Source organism: Pristiophorus japonicus, chromosome 11, assembly GCF_044704955.1.
Source record: "Pristiophorus japonicus isolate sPriJap1 chromosome 11, sPriJap1.hap1, whole genome shotgun sequence".
Taxonomy (NCBI): domain Eukaryota; kingdom Metazoa; phylum Chordata; class Chondrichthyes; family Pristiophoridae; genus Pristiophorus; species Pristiophorus japonicus.
Genome location: NC_091987.1, coordinates 161,624,460 through 161,642,100, shown reverse-complemented (window position 1 = coordinate 161,642,100; position 17,641 = coordinate 161,624,460). Strand labels below are relative to the sequence as shown.

Genomic DNA, 17,641 nt, shown 5'->3' with positions numbered 1-17,641 from the left:
TTTTTCCCTATCTCAATGGTTTTCTGTTCTAGAGTATAGAAGTGTTTTTGTGAGATAATTACAGCTTTTAGCAGAGCGGTAAGGTGTTCGAGTGGAGGGGGAATTGCATAGCCAAAATGTACAACATAATGTTTTCCTTCACAGTGAGGTGGACAGTGGAGGGTTCAAGAATGGGCCAATCTGTTCCTGGGACACTTGAACTGCTGCCTCAGGTTTGAAGCAAAAACTGCTGTCACTTACCGGACACCAGAAGTGTCCATGTTGGTAGTGGGGCGCACTGGTGGTGACACAATATGTCCCAGCCCCTATGTATGCTACCTGTGGAGGGTCATGGTCTTGTGCCAATACTTCCATGGTGCAGTTAATAGGCTGTGTGCCAGCAGCTTTAAACCCACACTGTGACTTTGAATGGGCACTTAAGTACTGGGGACACAGTATTACGTGTGCACCCTGGCTCTGACACCCGGAGAGGTCAGTACCCGTTACAGCATGCTCCCACTTTATGACATAGGGTGGGACCGGTGTGAAATGAATGTGTGCACCTTCCTGAATAACTCCAACGTTCTCCACCCAGTATACCTGTGCAGGTCGGGCTGTCCCACCCATGACCGGCACCCTTAGTACTATTCCCATAATAGTGTGGTTAGATTTCCCACAGTCTACTGGGACAGAGTAGGCTTCAGAGGCTAGGCGGAGCCGGCACGGGCTTAGTGAATTGCTGCATGGGTAAAGGTGCTGCGAGGTGCTTGTTCCTGATCCAAGAGGGGACTACACCTTGTTTTAAATCCTCCAGTTGTTGCGGCCATCGCCCAACAAATATGCCCCATACAATACGTACACCTCGTTCTGTGTAGCCTGGTCCGAAGCGTTTCTATCCTCCCGTATAAGTGCATTCACTGTCTGTGCATGTTTTTCCAGCTCAGCCACTATTTCTTTTAAATGGACAGTCATAGCCTGGTCCTCATGTAGTTCTGATCCTACTACGGTATTCTCCTGTTTCAGGATTTTCCTCAATTGGATCTTTAAACTGTTTATCTGTGTTTGCAGCTCTATGTCATCTCGGCTATTTATTACAGAGGATCCTGTATTGCAGGTAGTGAAAACGTCGTTTATGATTCCCCTTCTTGGTCTCCCCGAGCCCATGGTGTCCCTAGCGTTTAGGGTGTATAGATCTGCTTTGTCTACATTTCCAAAGTCTAACTCATAAAATTTCTTGAACATGTCTCTAAGTAGGGCCTGGTATAGCAGCTCTGTTTCCTTTGGACACCATGCAGGCAGGTGTACTTCGGTAAGATTTAAAATTACTGAAGCTACTGCAAAATGTACCCCCTGATATAACACCTTTTCGGTCGGTACCAATACTAATCCGTTCCCAGGTCCCTTGGTGGTGGTAAGACACCTTTCTATTACTGTGTGTATTGGTGGGGTTGTGGGCAGGGGTTTCTTAATATGTGCTCTTAGTTCGGTGGCATTAATTGGGAGTGGGGAGTGTGGGACTGCGCACTCGTGTTGGCTAGAATCCCACCCCATCCCTTCCCCTTCATCTTGCCATTGTCTGGCGAAGGCGATCGATATGCCTGCAGGACAAATACTCTTAGATCCCCACATGCAAACATAAATTCCTTGTTTGGATTCCCACCATTTATCCCAACACACTTGTACTACTCCCCGTGTCCCCGTGATGGTGCGGTACATATTATTATCGAGTCTTTCCCAGTCCGATTCCTGTTCCCATGCGTCCTTGCTGAGTTTTCTGAGCCACCACCATCTTCCCAGGGGAATGTTCCCTTTGCAAGTCAAACATACATGCTTTCCCTCTGTAACACTGACTCGGGCAGCGATGATCCGTATCCGGGGGCATAAGAACATAATAACATAAGAACATAAGAATTAGGAACAGGAGTAGGCCATCTAGCCCCTCGAGCCTGCTCCGCCATTCAACAAGATCATGGCTGATCTGGCCGTGGACTCAGCTCCACTTTCCCGCCCGCTCCCCGTAACCCTTAATTCCCTTATTGGTTAAAAATCTATCTATCTGTGATTTGAATACATTCAATGAGCTAGCCTCAACTGCTTCCTTGGGCAGAGAATTCCACAGATTCACAACACTCTGGGAGAAGAAATTCCTTCTCAACTCGGTTTTAAATTGGCCCCCCCGTGTTTTGAGGCTGTGCCCCCTAGTTCTAGTCTCCCCGACCAGTGGAAACAACCTCTCTGCCTCTATCTTGTCTATCCCTTTCATTTTTTTAAATGTTTCTATAAGATCACCCCTCATCCTTCTGAACTCCAACGAGTAAAGACCCAGTCTACTCAATCTATCATCATAAGGTAACCCTCTCATCTCCGGAATCAGCCGAGTGAATCGTCTCTGTATCCCCGCCAAAGCTGGTATATCCTTCCTTAAGTAAGGTGACCAAAACTGCACGCAGTACCCCAGGTGCGGCCTCACCAATACCCTATACAGTTGCAGCAGGACCTCCCTGCTTTTGTACTCCATACCTCTCGCAATGAAGGCCAACATTCCATTTGCCTTCCTGATTACCTGCTGCACCTGCAAACTAACTTTTTGGGATTCATGCACAAGAACCCCCAGGTCCCTCTGCACCGCAGCATGTTGTAATTTCTCCCCATTCAAATAATATTCCCTTTTACTGTTTTTTTTCCCAAGGTGGATGACCTCACATTTTCCGACATTGTATTCCATCTGCCAAAGCTTAGCCCATTCGTTTAACCTATCTAAATCTCTTTGAAGCCGCTCTGTGTCCTCTACACAACCCGCTTTCCCACTAATCTTTGAGTCATCTGCAAATTTTGTTACACTACACTCTGTCCCCTCTTCCAGGTCATCTATGTATACTGTAAACAGTTGTGGTCCCAGCACCGATCCCTGTGGCACACCACTAACCACCGATTTCCAACCCGAAAAGGACCCATTTATCCCGACTCTCTGCTTTCTGTTATCCAGCCAATTCTCTATCCATGCTAATACATTTCCTCTGACTCCGTGTACCTTTATCTTCTGCAGTAACCTTTTGTGTGGCACCTTATCGAATGCCTTTTGCAAAGCTAAATACACCACATCCATCGGTACACCTCTATCCACCATGCTCGTTATATCCTCAAAGAATTCCAGTAAATTAGTTAAACATGATTTCCCCTTCATGAATCCATGTTGCGTCTGCTTGATTGCACTATTCCTATCTAGATGTCCCGCTATTTCTTCCTTAATGATAGCTTCAAGCATTTTCCCACTACAGATGTTAAACTAACCGGCCTATAATTACCTGCCTTTAAACAGGGGCGTTACATTAGCTGCTTTCCAATCCGCTGGTACCTCCCCAGAGTCTAGAGAATTTTGGTAGATTATAACGAATGCATCTGCTATAACTTCCGCCATCTCTTTTAATGCCCTGGGATGCATTTCATCAGGACCAGGGGACTTGTCTACCTTGAGTCCCATTAGCCTGTCCAGCACTACCTCCCTAGTGATAGTGATTATCTCAAGGTCCTCCCTTTCCACATTCCCATGACCAGCAATTTTTGGCATGGTTTTTGTGTCTTCCACTGTGAAGACCGAAGCAAAATAATTGTTTAAGATCTCAGCCATTTCCACGTTTCCCATTATTAAATCCCCCTTCTCATCTTCTAAGGGACCAACATTTACTTTAGTATGGAACTGAGGCCTCCCGGTAGGTAAAACCTTCCTCGCTGGAGTAGCGGGTAGAATTAGATCCCAGCCACCCTGGCCACCTTCCCTCGTGGGTGTAAACGCCGAGTTCTTCTGCGTCTTGGGGGCCACCCCCAGCGGTTACGATCAGTGCTGTCCCTCCTGAACACCCGTAGATGAGGGATTCTTCCACGTCTCCTCGGTTGCTGCTGCTCATCCTTATCAGGGCGAGCAGGAACGGGATCCTTCTCATGCCGTCCTCTTTCCTGTAGGATCACATAAAACAGATTATCTAGCCCTGAGAAAGTTCTCTGGCTTGACAAAGGTGACCGAGGTCCAAATTTGGGCACCTAGTCTTAATTGACTGGCTGTCTTATTCAGTTCCTTGTGGACTGATGTCTGCTTTTAACTTTATCTCACAGTCGTTCTGCTTGTTATCTTACCGGTGGCTTCCTTAATAGCCACACTGGTAGATTCTTCTTCCTCCCGGGTGTTACCCAGCCTGTGCTTCTTTTAATAGCTGCACAGGTAGATTCTTTTCCTTACCCCAGTTAACTAATACATATATACTTATCATTACACAGATAAATCTTACACTATTCTAAACTTATTCACTAAACATACTTAAATACATATTGCTAAACATCCTTAAATTCACATCGCTATATATGTACATCTGCCACCCGTCTGCGGGTGGCCAGGTTAATTCCTGCCTTCTCTCTTTCTTCTTCTTCCGCTGGGTGTCCAGCGAGGTAGGTGATAGGGTTAGACGGCGCAGACCGACCTAAGTACCCTGACCGGACGTGGGTTTGAGTCCCACACTATCGGGGGAACGTCCCCTCCGGTGCTGCAGCACACCGCTCCTTTGCGGGTGGCTGCCTGGTTCGTTTCTTCCCCTGGGGGTTGTTCTACCTGGTTGAGGGCTACGGGCTGGGGACTCTCACTTGGTGGCTGGTCCAAAGCTATCTCTTCTGGGGGTCCTTTGTTGCCTAAGGCTACCAGCTAGGTGTCCCTGCTTGCGGGCTGGTCTCTGACCTTAGGTGCCCTTTTGCGGCTGGTCCCTTTCCCGAGGCTGAACCATTCAAATTGGAGCGCTGGTGACCACGGTGTCTTTGGCCGTGGTGTGCGGGGAGTCCTTCTTAAGGCTCCGGCTGCTGGAGGTGCGTCCGAGCCCCAAATGATTGGGGGGACAGCTCCTCCAGTAACACAGTCCACCGCCCCTCTAGGTGCAGTCTGTGGGTCTGTCACGTCCCCTGTGGGATTTCCACAGTCGGGGGCTGCTGGCTGGGGGTCCCTGTCTTTCGTGCGGTTTACAGTTTTTGGCTGTCCCTTACGTTTAGCTGCTACCCCTGAGTTGAAAAGTTTGCACTGATTTATGTGGAACCACTTTGTTCGGCGGGGCAATTTTATGGCATAGACCATGGGGCTTGCCTTGTTGACAATGTGGTACAGTCCCATGTACAGTGTCTCAAAGACCCCTACTCTAGCGTAGTTCCTCACCATAACCTGGTGGTCCCCTATCTCCCATTCGTGGTGTTTGCGGGGCTCTTGCAGCAGTCGGTTGCTCTGATGCTGTTTTCCCATGTTGTTAGCAGCCTGCCAGTGAATCTGTTTAAGGTGTTCAAACAGATTCCTGACAAAGCTGTCCCAGTTCGCTTCCCTAAGCTGACCTTCCATGAGTAGCAGGGCTAACACATGGGTGGGGGTTCGCATGGCTCTGCCAGTCATAAGCTCGTACGGGAAGTACCCCGTGCTCTTTGACTGGCTGGCCCGGATCCCCATGAGGACCAGTGGTAGGACCTTTACCCAACCCTTGGGTGAGTCCCCTGTCTCTTTGCGCAACCTTTCTTTGATGGTACGGTTTAAACGCTCCACAGGCCCGGATGACTGCGGGTTGTGGGCGACATGCCATTTCCCTTTGATGCCGAGTACCTTAAGGGTCTCCTGCATCACCTGCCCGATGAAGTGACTCCCTTGGTCGGACTCCACATATTGTGGTAATCCCCATCGGGAGAACATTTCTCTGACCAGGATCCTAGCTTTTCCCAGGGCAGTGGCTGTTCGGCATGGGTAGGCTTCCACCCATTTGGTGAATACATCCACCAATACTCGGCAGTACTTGTAACTTCCCTGGGCAGTGGGTAGGGGTCCGATGTAATCGATCTGGATCGACTGCCAGGGTCCCTCTACCCTCCTGATATGTCCCATAGACATCTTTCTTTTCTGGGGGTCGGGGTTGTTGGCACACGCACACCAGACAGCTGGCGCAGAACTCGTGGACATCTTCCCTGAGTCCTGGCCACCACCCTGATTGTTCCACTCGTTCCCAAGTGGTCTCAGGTCCGGGGTATCCTGCTCCTGGACCCTCGTGGGAACAGCTAGGATCCTGGTCAGAGAAATGTTCTCCCGATGGGGATTACCACAATATGTGGAGTCCGACCAAGGGAGTCACTTCATCGGGTACTACCCATTGCTCCCCCCTGAACAGCATGCCTTCTTTAATGGCAATTGCTGCGGTGCCGTATGGGCTGTCTATTCTTTCCCCTTTAGCTAGCGTGTTCAGGACAGTTTTGAGGACGGGGTCTTGGGTCTGAACCGTTTTAGGTCCGGGGGCAAAGCTATCCCTGCCTTCCCTGCCGTCCCCATCCTGCCCCTGACTGCTGCGATAGGTATGGGTTGTACGGATCCCAGAGCTTGCCCGTGTGGGCCCCCTGCTTGGCTAACATGTCAGCCTGCTGGTTTCCCTCGCTACGAGGTTCAGTGGTGGAATGTGCCTTCATCTTATGTATGTAGATATTCCCTTCCTCCCCTACGGCTTTCATGATCTTTTCCAGTAGGGGCTTAATTGCCAGGGGTCTCCCGTCTGCGGATGTGTATCCGCGGCGGGACCAAATAGCCAGGTACTCCATACACGAACTGCATGTGAACCTGATGTCCGAGCAAATTGTGTATGGGGTAGGGAATTCTTCGGGGTATGTGACTACTTACACCACCGCAGACAGTTCAGCGTACTGGGCGCTCATGGTGCTGGGGAGTTTAATCGCCAGGGCAATGCCTGCCTCGGGGTCATAAACTCCGCAGCCTGTGAGTCGTTCACCCGCAGATACCGTGCTTGAACCATCCACATAGATCCCTCGGCCTGTGGGGTGTAACCCAGCCCGAAAGCCGATGTTAATTTCCCAAACCCATTCTACGGAACACCGGTGGGCTGTCCCTGGATAAATCATGTTGGCTGCGAGTCTTGGCTCGCAGAGACCTTTTGCCCTAGGTCCATTTGAGAGAGGAGTAGGGTCCAGCGAGCAATGCGGGCACTGCTCACTGTCCCGTCCTTAATTCTCCCATCCAGGAGCATTTGGGTGGGCATATGGTGGGTAAGGAGTGTGATAAGGGACTCCCTGTGAAGATCAGTGATCTTTTCACAGCCCAGTGAATGGCTAGGAGGTGTCGCTCACAGTTGGAAAATCCCTTCTCCACATCTGTGAGTATCCTGGAGGAGTAGACCACTGGTCTCAGCCAGTCGTGCCGCTCTTGGAGCAGTACTGCGATCAGGCTGTCCCCACTGGCTTCTACTTCCAGGAAAAACTCTTTACCCCCATCTATGGCCCCTAGAGCTGGCGCGGTCTGCAGGTCTTTCTTGAGTTGGATAAATGCTGCCTCGCAACCTTTGTCCCATTCCCACTCCACTCCCTTGTGTTGGAGTCAGAACAGAGGGGCTGCGGTGGCTGCATAATCCTCAATGAAATCTCTGCCATACCTGGTTAGCCCTCGAAAAGATCTGTTACTGTGTTGGGGGCGGTAACTTCTGCACTGCTTCCCTTCTTGCTTTGTCTATGGCTCTTTCCCCAGCGCGCACAGCCAGTCCCAGGAATTTTACTTCCTTCAGGCCGATTTGTGCCTTCTTGGAGTTTACTTTAAATCCCTCTTCTTTCAGCAGCTCCAGCAGTTCACCCAGCAGTGGGCCATGCTCCTCCCCCTTATCGGTGAACAGGAGCAGGTCATCTACATACTGTATTAATTGCTGGGGTCTGCTGAAACTCTTTAAACAATTGGCCATACACTGATGGAAAATACTGGAGCTGTTTTGGAAGCCCTGAGGGAGACAGTTCCAAGTATATTGCTGTCCCTTAAAGGTAAAATCAAACTTTTACTGATCTTCTCTTCTTAAAGGTATGGACCAGAACCCGTTGGAAATATCCAGCACCGTGAAGGTGGTTGCAGAGGCTGGGATACTTCCAATGAGGTCGGCGACAGCAGCAACAGTGGGTGCACAGGCGGGGATGTTACGGTTGAGTACTCGATAGTCCACCGTGGCTCTCCAGGAGTTGTCCGGTTTCTTAACCGGCCACAATGGAGCATTCACATGGGTAGCTATTGGTCTCAGTACCCCCTGTTTAACCAGCGAACCCAAGGCTGTTTCCATGCCTGCCTCCGCCTCCCTGGGGAAGTTGTACTGTTTCTGTGGTCGGGTCATAGGGTCCCCATCTATGCTAACCTCGACCCCATTTATTCTCCCGCAGTTGTGTTTGTGAGTAGCAAAAGCTGCAAGGTTTTTCCTCACATATTCTTGATATTCTACAGGGGTGTTACTGACCAGTGATTCAAGGCTGGAAGCCTCCTTTGGTTTCATGGTGCACACCATCCCTTTTCCCTGTTTTCCCAGGATAACCATCACTTCACTCTCCTGTCCCGTGCAGACTGACCCCCAAAGACAGTGGTTTCTTAAATCCACTAGGATCTCGTGGCCCAGGATGAAGTTAGCCCCCAGGATCCCTCTCCCTTCCTGCTCCCACTTCATCAGGACACAAGTCCACTTAGGGTGGAGTGTACCTAAATGAATGGAGAGCAGAACGGAGAATGAGCCAGTCTGTTCAGTGCCTGTAAAACCCACCAATCTGTAGGGGACCCCGTTAGACAGACGTGAGGCAGCGGGGTTAGCTGCATAGACAAGGGTGCTTGAGGCACCGATGTCCAGCAGGTAAGTCCCTTTCACCTTTTCCACTTCCATCTGTACGGTCGGTCTCCCCCACGCATCATACTCGAGGTCTCACAGGTGGACAGGCTGTGCCTGTCCAAGTCACGGTTTTGGTTGGGAGGGGGCAGATGGGATCTCCCGGCAAGGGTGGCCGGGCCAAACTGCTGTTGCCGGACCGGGCACATTGGCCCTGGTTCTGGCTCTCCCTGTTCTGGCTCACCTCCCTCTCTTCCCTGCAGCCGAGCTGAAACTTGGTGCCACAGGTAGTGGTGGTTCACTATCCCTGTCCGCCCCACAACTGATTTGCCCCTCCTGCTGCTGATCCGGTGTAGTCACCGTTGCCACAGGTGGTGGCCAGGTAGTTTCCTCCTTCTCTTCCAGGTTTACCTGGGGCGTACCCGGGCTTATTAGGCATACCATGCCTTTTGCCTTGGAAAGGGCAAGGTTTAAATTTTTAATTTGTTGCTGGCAGGTACCGTGGTCTCCCGATTCAAACCCATTAGTGCTAGCTACTTTATATACTGCTTGCACATCTTTTAATCTTTCCTGGAGCTCTTTTACTTGTAGGGTGAGCCGAGTGCTTTCCTCCCTCAGTGACTTTTCATTACTTTTGGCCTCGGTAACCTGACATTGAAAATAGTCCTGATTATTTTTAAACCTTTCCATTATTTGGGTCCTTTCCTGTTTTAGCTTACAGAGTTCTCCTCATAATCTTTCTTCTGACATAACCCTTTCCTGATAGTTCTCTGCGCATTCCCATAACTCTGCCTGTAATGTTTCATTCATTCTGTCTTGCAGCTGGACCTGTCGCTGTCGACAGACCAACCAAATTGCTTTCTCTACTGCTTCTTTGTGATCTTTACTTGCTGTCCACTGGGCTGCAGCGTCAGCCAGACGCTCAGCATGCAATAGACTAAGCACCCATTCCTTAGTTACATTCACTTTCTTATACACATAGGAGGAAATCCTCTCTTCCATTTTGGTTCTTTGCCCCAAACCAGCACTCTCTACATCACACCCCACGTAATACTGTGTCCTGCCACGGTCGCCATTTTGTAAGAGTGGGGGGGTGTGTTTGTGGTCTCTATGAGGGAGTCAGGTTCCCTTCTGATCAACTTGAGCGGTTTTGAATCGCTCGCCCTCCCTTGGGTTCTGTACTCTGGATTTATTTGGGGGGCTGTGACAAAAGTGGTTTGATGCAAAGAACATTGTTTTATTACAGTCAAAGTAATACAGGCTTATTACTCTAGTAAGAAATACGCGGCCAAACTTACAATCACTCTAACAAAGAACAATACAAGGAAAGGCACAAGGTCAAACTTATAATCACTCTAATAAAGTACCATACGCTACACATTCAAAGGAGGTTGCAGTAAAATTATACCTCCCACCTCCCAATACCTAATTCTAGCTAGGTTAGACTCCAGGGCAGGCAGGGACTTATGCTTACCAATCCTTTTGATAGTTAATGGTAGATGGTCATGTGCTTCCTTCCTTCAGGACTTCAAGACTTCGAGGCTGGGGAGTCTCTTCCTTCTCTCTCCTCTCTCGAAAACAGGGGCAGTTGTACGATTTCAGTGTTCTAATCTTGCTGCCCAATTTGTTCACAATCCTTTGTATAATTTTGGCGAGCTTGGTTCTTCTTTGTAATATTTTGTCGGGCTCGTTAAAGTTGATATGTCTTGGGTGGGTTGATCTTCGAAAACTGTTTCCTGATGGAAATATTAGTTTGGTAATTGCAATGTCCTTTTGTGCTTAGTCTTTCGCATACAGGCTGGATTGGGCCTCTTTGTGATGTATATGCTGAAATGGTTTGTCCAGACCCATGTTGATGGGGAGCTATCTCTGGGTGATACTGTGATGGTAATGTCTCTTGTGGAGGAAGATTTTCAAATACTCATTCTTCCAGACAGGTTAACTCAGTCCTCACACCCAGATAGTTCCAATAATCAAGTGGGCTTCTTTTGTTCCCTAGGTCCGCTCACAGGCTTGAATTTGTCTTGTAAAAGTTCATAATTCTATTAAAGTTCATAGTTTCTTCCATAAGCACTTTAGAGTTCCAAACTTTTTGGTAGATAGTCCCAAATTAAATTTTCTTTCGAATGAGCCCAAACACAGGGAGGTTTTCTTGTGAATTTTGCTCTCTGCATGGCCAAAGACCGCCCTAAGTGGAGGAAGAGCATCCGGGAGGGCACTGAGTATCTCGAGTCTTGTCGCCGAGATCATGCAGAAATCAAGTGCAGGCAGCGGAAGGAGCATGCGGCAAACCAGACTGCCCACCCACCCTTTCCTCCAACCACTGTCTGTCCCACCTGCGACAGAGACTAATTCCTGAACTGGACTGTTCAGTCACCTCGATTTCGATGCCTATGATGATGATGGAGGGATGGGAACCCCATAAAAAGGGAGTTCTCCAGAAGAGGTTGTGTGAGTGATGTTTTAAAGCAGAGCCGATTAGATTTTGTGTTAATGCGGGTAGAGTTATGCCCTGAGGTGATGGAGATTTGTTATAAAAATGTATTTTTTAGTGACCACTCGACTTTGGTTCTTAGAAATTGGGAACAGCGGAGTTAAGATCGGTCCAGGCATGTGGATTTTAAACAATAAATATCTGAAAGAAATTGCTTATAAAGAAGAGATTTTAAATATAATCAAGAATGCTCGGAAGGAACCTTTATTCTTGATAGAAAGAAGAGTTTGGTGGGACAATTTCAAATCTGAGGTAAAAGTTTTTTCGGTACATTATGGGAAAGAGAGAACAGCTAACCAGCATCAAGAAGAGAAGAAAACAGAAGGTTTACAGATATCTGTAATACAGTGGATAGAGGGTATAAGGGAGCAGAGACTAAGTGGGTGCCTTTAAAGGAAGAGTGGGAATTATTGCAAGCTGAAAGTGCAAGGGGGTATTGGAGGGAGAAAGATGCATTAGATATTTTCTAGAGCAAGAGAAGTTGCGACAAAGGTTATCATTAATTGGAGAGTTGAAGATTGGGGAGAAGATCATTAATGAAAGTGGGGAGATTTTGGAGACGGCTAGTAGCTTTTATCAAGAGTTAACACCTTGTATTTATATAGCGCCTTTAACGTAGTAAACCATCACAAGGCGCTTCACCGGAGTATTATGAGAGAAACAAATTTGACATCGAGCCGCATAAGGAGATATTAGATCAGGCGATCAAAAGCTTGGTCAAAGAAGACATTTCTAAATTGGTTGTCCCCTGTCCCCATTGTTGTAAACATTGGTAGCAGAACCATTAGGTCACATGATGTGAAAGGAATAAGGCGTAGTCGGGATTGCGGTTCCCAGTCCCGGGCGGGTGTCGGTGATACACCAATATACAGATGACACAACCTTAACATTGAGAGATGGGGAGTCAGTGAGGAAAGCTATGGGAGTACTGGAGGAGTATTGTAGAGCTTCAGGAGCCAGAGTGAATTATATTAAATCCCAATGCCTGGTTGTGGGAAGGAGGCGGGGGGAGGGGTTGGAGGAAAGCCCTTTGAAGGTTGTGGAGATTTTAGAAGCTCTAGGGGGTGCAAGCATATGGGGTGCAAGAAGGATAGGAATGAAGTGGGTCGATTAAACTGGGAATTGAAGATTATGAAAATTAAAAAGATTTTGGGAAGATGGGGAAGAAGGTGGTTGAAAGTGCAAGGAAGTGGTGTCAGCTCTCCTGCTATCAAAACAATGGTAATTATCGATGGTGGAGGATATTCCCGAGTGGCCGGAAAAGTCCACTGAAGAGGTTTGTGTGAGGGTTTTATGGGAACGGAAACCAGCCTTGGTTGTTTACAATACAATTGGACAGAGAAATCAGGGAGGGCTCAATTTCCCAAATATTGCTTTGAAGAAAAAAATCCCTTAGAATCAAATGGGTGATTTCTCCAGAAAGCAAGTTGTTTTCAGCATTTTTAAAAATTAAGTGGAATGGGAGGGCAGTGAATATTTTATATCACAATACAAGTTGAACTTCCTTTATCTGGAACTCTCGTGACCTGGCCTGACCTGAACCAGGGATTTTGCCGGATGAGGGGAGGCCATGTGTTTGGGTGGACTGCGCCTTTAAGTGCTGTTACTGGGGTAAGTATGAGTTTGTGCGCTGATTGGCTGGACCGACTGTCAATCAGTTAGTCAGTCAATCAGTGTGCAGGGGGCCCCGAAGAGCTGGGCCGACCCCCCAGAGGGAGGGCGGTGGGGAGGAGTGGCCGGCCCAAGGACTGTGGCTGCAGGAATTCCAGCAATGCGACAAGGAGAAAGATTATATCGGGGAGGGTTTTGAGGGTCGCATTCTGCGCATGCGCCACCCGGTGGCTGGGAATGGTCCCGGACGAGGGGTGGTGCCAGATAAGGGGGTCCCGCATAAGGGAGTTTCAACCTGTAATATGTTTCTGAAATCGATTAAACCTCTCCCTGGGTTTTATAAGGGGGTTGTAGACACTTGGGTCCAGTTTTTTTAAAGTGTGTAGTTTATGCCCAAAGGGGCTGAGGAATTTTTAGAACATGCCGTTATTTTTGAACAGGTGAATCAACATTGAAGGAGAGGTATTATTGAATTAAGCTTTTATAAAAGCTGGTATTCTGTATGTGAAAGATGTATTTTATGAGGTAATGTGAGGTTGGTTGCCGGAAGCGGTAGTGAGGGATATGGTTTGGGAGGAGGATCAGGAGGTAGAGGAAAAAGCAATTAAGATCATGTGTGAGAAGATTGCGAGGGCAATGCCACAGCATTGGATGGAAGAAATAAATACACAAATCTCCAAAGGAGTTATAATGCGTCCCACTTTTCCAAGCTTTCTGCTGAAGAAAGGCGAGAAGTTCGTCCAATTTGACAACTGTAATACTCGAGATTTCTATGGGATATTTAGAAAATGGAATTTCAAGACACCTGCTGGTCAGGAGCTTTGACAGAATATCTCCCCACAGCTGGACTTCAACAGGATTTGGAAGGGAGTGTGGGTGAATTTTAAATGTCCAGAATGGATTGAACTGAATTTCAAATTGGCTCACAACCGGATTTTTACCCTGATAGTCTATTGTAAGATTGGGCAAGTGGAGGTGGCAATTTGCCCAATGTGTGGGACACGGGATGGGACTGCTGTTGTGTCTACAGTTAAAGGAGTTTAAGTAATGTGCTCGACAGTTGTGTGAGGTAGAAACATAGAAATATAGAAAATAGGTGCAGGAGTAGGCCATTCGGCCCTTTGAGCCTACACCACCATTCAATAAGATCATGGCTGATCATTCCCTCAGTACCCCTTTCCTGCTTTCTCTCCATACCCCTTGATTCCTTTAGCCATAAGGGCCACATCTAACTCCCTTTTGAATATATCCAATGAACTGGCATCAACACTCTCTGTGGTAGGGAATTCCATAGGTTAATAACTCTCTGAGTGAAGAAGTTTCTCCTCATCTCAGTCCTAAATGGCTTACCCCTTATCCTAAGACTGTGTCCCCTGATTCTAGACTTCCCCAACATCGGGAACACTCTTCCTGCATCTAACCTGTCCAGTCCCGTCAGAATTTTATATGTTTCTATGAGATCCCCTCTCATCCTTCTAAACTCCAGTGAATACAGGCCCAGTTGATCCAGTCTCTCCTCATATGACAGTCCGGCCATCCTGGGAATTAGTCTGGTGAACCTTCGCTGCACTCCCTCAATAGCAAGAACATCCTTCCTCAGATTAGGAGACCAAAACTGAACACAATATTCCAGGTGAGGCCTCACCAAGGCCCTATACAATTACAGTAAAACTCCCTGCTCCTATACTCAAATTCTCTAGCTATGAAGGTCAACATACCATTTGCCTTCTTCACCGCCTGCTGTACCTGAATGCCAACTTTCAATGACTGATGTACCATGACACCCAGGTCTCATTGCACTTCCCCGTTTCCCAATCTGTCACCAATCAGATAATATTCTGCCTTTGTGTTTTTGCCACCAAAGTGGATAACCTGACATTTTCCTTGCCGCGGTTGATCTAATCCCAAACGGGCATCTATTGTAGATGAACAGATGAACAGACCTTTGTGCGTGTTGATGCAGGTGAGGCCTTTCGAAGATTCCTCCAGCTCCTGCATCAGGTAGGCCAAGGTCAGGTCCAACTTGGTGAACGTCTTTCCTTCAGCCAGGGTCACAAATAGGTCGTCTGTCTTGGGTAGCGGGTACCAGACCTGTAGCGAAAAGCGGTTAATCATTACTTTATAGTCCCCACAAATTCTGACCATGCCGTCACCTTTGAGAATCAGAACAATCGGACTGGCCCACTCGTTGAACTCCACCGGCGCGATGATGCCTTCTTGCTGCAGCCTGTCCCACTCAATTTCCACTTTCTCTCGCATCATATATGGCACCGCCCGTGCCTTGTGGTGGATGGGTTGTTTACTGGGAACCAAGTGGATCTGCACCTTCGAGAAACTTCTGATGCCTGGCTCAAACAGCGACGGGAATCTGTTCAGAACCTGGGCATATGAGGCATCGTCGATAGACGAAAGCGCTCGGATGCCATTCCAGTTCCAGTGGATTTTTCCCAGCCAGCTTCTGCCGAACAGTGTGGGGCCATCCCCTGATGCAATCCATAGTGGGAGTTCGTGCACTGCTCCATAGGAGACTTTTACTTTTGTGCTGCCAATAACAGGAATCAGCTCTTTGGTGTAAGTTCTTAGCTTGGTATGAACGGGGCTCAGCTTGGGCCTGTGTGCCTTGTTGTTTACGATAAACTGACTCGCACCCATGTCCAGTTCCATGGATACTGGAATTATGTTCAGTTCAATTTTTAACATGATCGATGGACATTTCGTGGTGGAAGTGTGTACCCCGTGCACTTCTGCCTCCTCGGTTCGAGTCTCTAGTTCAGCCTGATCCACCATGGATCGATCTTCCTCTGCAACGTGGTGGTTTGCAGGGTTTGCAGCTTGTCTGCACATTCGCTGGAGGTGTCCTATTGTTCCACAGCCTTTGCACACATGGGGCCCAAGTTTCCACATGATAAAAAACGGGCGCCCCTCCGAGCTGGGCGCCCGTTTTTCGCGCCACAAAGTGCGGCGAAAAAAACCCTCCGTATTCTCCACCTCCTGCAGGTCCTCTGGCCCGCGGCGCGGCGCAGCAGGAGCTGTAGGGGGCGGAGCTAGGACCCTGCGCCAAAAACAGTGCCGGGAGCTCTGCACATGTGTGCTACAGTGGGTACGCAAGTGCAGTAGCTCCAGGCGCCCGAAACTATGTGGGAGGGGCCTGAAGCACGCAGCCCCCCTAGCCCTGGCCGAATGGCCTCACTGGAGCTGCGTGAATAAGGCTCCTCCCACGGCCAGCTCCTGCTTCGTGCTGACTCCCGCTCCTGCTTCCACCCCCCGCCATCCCCCCGACCGGACCGGACCCGACTCGACCCGCCTGTTGCTGCCGCTCCTGCTTCCCCACCGCTCCTGCTTCCGCCCCCCCGCCCCCCGACCGGACCGGACCTGACTCGACCCGTCTGCGTCTGCCGCTGCCGCTCCCGCTCCCACCCGACTCGACCCGACTCTACTCTCACCCCCGGACTGGATCCGACCTGACCTCCCCCTCCGCGACCTGACTTCCCCCTCCCCGACCTGACCTCCCTCTCCCCAACCTGACCTCCCTCCCCGACCTGACCTCCCTCACTCCCTCCCTCCCCCGCCGACCCGAACCGAACCTCTCTCCCCGACCCGACCCAACGCCACCTACCTCTGGTGCTGGGGACGGGCCCTGCCCGAAATCTCGGGCCCGGCCCGTTCAGCCTTCGGTCCCAACGGCAAACCGCTTCCTAAAGGCCTGCCTGAAGAACTTTCACACAGGTAGGAACATGGTTTATTTAATCTTTTCTTTGCTTATAAATGTTTATTCAGGTTGGATTTATTTGTATAATATTTGTATAAGTATAACTAAGGATTTATTGTAGAATTTAATGACTTTCCTTCCCCACTTCGTTCCCTACGCCTAATTTGTAACCTGCGCCTGATTTTTTAATGTGTAGAACAGGTTTTTTCAGTTCTACAAAAATCTTCACTTGCTCCATTCTAAGTTAGTTTGGAGTACGTTTTCACTGTGGAAACTTTTAAATCAGGCGTCAGTGGCCGGACATGCCCCCTTTTGAAGAAAAAATTCTGTTCCAAAGTAGAACTGTTCTACCTGACTAGAACTGCAGAAAAAAAAATGTGGAGAATTGCGATTTCTAAGATAGTCCGTTCTCCACCAGTTGCTCCTAAAAATCAGGCGCAAATCATGTGGAAACTTGGGCCCATCGTGTTTGAAGTGGCATTGATGGGTTCATTGATCACCTCCGCAGCGGCAACAAGGTGTTAACTGCCTCGCTTTAACGATTGATGGTGGACTCTGGGTCATCTGAGGTCATGCAGCTGCCGGCGTGTACATTCTGCCATATGCATTCCTGCCTGAAAACGACATTACTTTGTGTACAGTACTAGCTGAAACCTCTTTATGCTGAAAAATTTGTTTGGTGTTATCACTGGTGGACATAAATGCCTTGGCTATCGTTATGGCTTTGCTCGGATTCGGTGTTTCAACAGTCAATAGTTTGCGAAGGATAACCTCATGGCCAATGCCAAGCACAAAAAAGTCTCAGCATTTTCTCAAGGAATCCATCGAATTCGCAATGTCCTGCAAGGCGCCTTAGTTCGGCGACGTAGCTCGCCACTTCCTGGCTTTCAGACCGTTGACACATGTAGAACCGATACCTTGCCATCAAAACACTTTCCTTCAGATTTAGGTGCTTCCGGATTAACGTATACAGTCCTTCATAGGATTTGGTTGTTGGTTTCACCGGAGCTAGAAGATTCTTCATGAGGCCATAGGTTCTTGCCCCACAGACAGTAAGGAGGATTGCCCTTTGTTCGGCAGTGTTCTCGTCCCCTTCCAGCTTGTTGGCCATGAAGTATTGGTCGAAGCCTCCCAATTGTCCCCTTCTGAGAATTGCTCCAGGATACCAACAGTTCTTTGCATTTTCTCATGGTTGTTCATTATCCCGTCGCC

At 48.7% G+C, this 17,641-nt stretch overlaps 1 pseudogene; it reads left to right on the top strand.

Moving 5' to 3' along the window:
* The first annotated feature begins 5,378 nt into the window (after nt 1–5,378).
* The window catches only part of LOC139275634 (zinc finger protein 385B-like), a 131,226-nt pseudogene continuing 118,963 nt past the window's right edge, over nt 5,379–17,641 (top strand).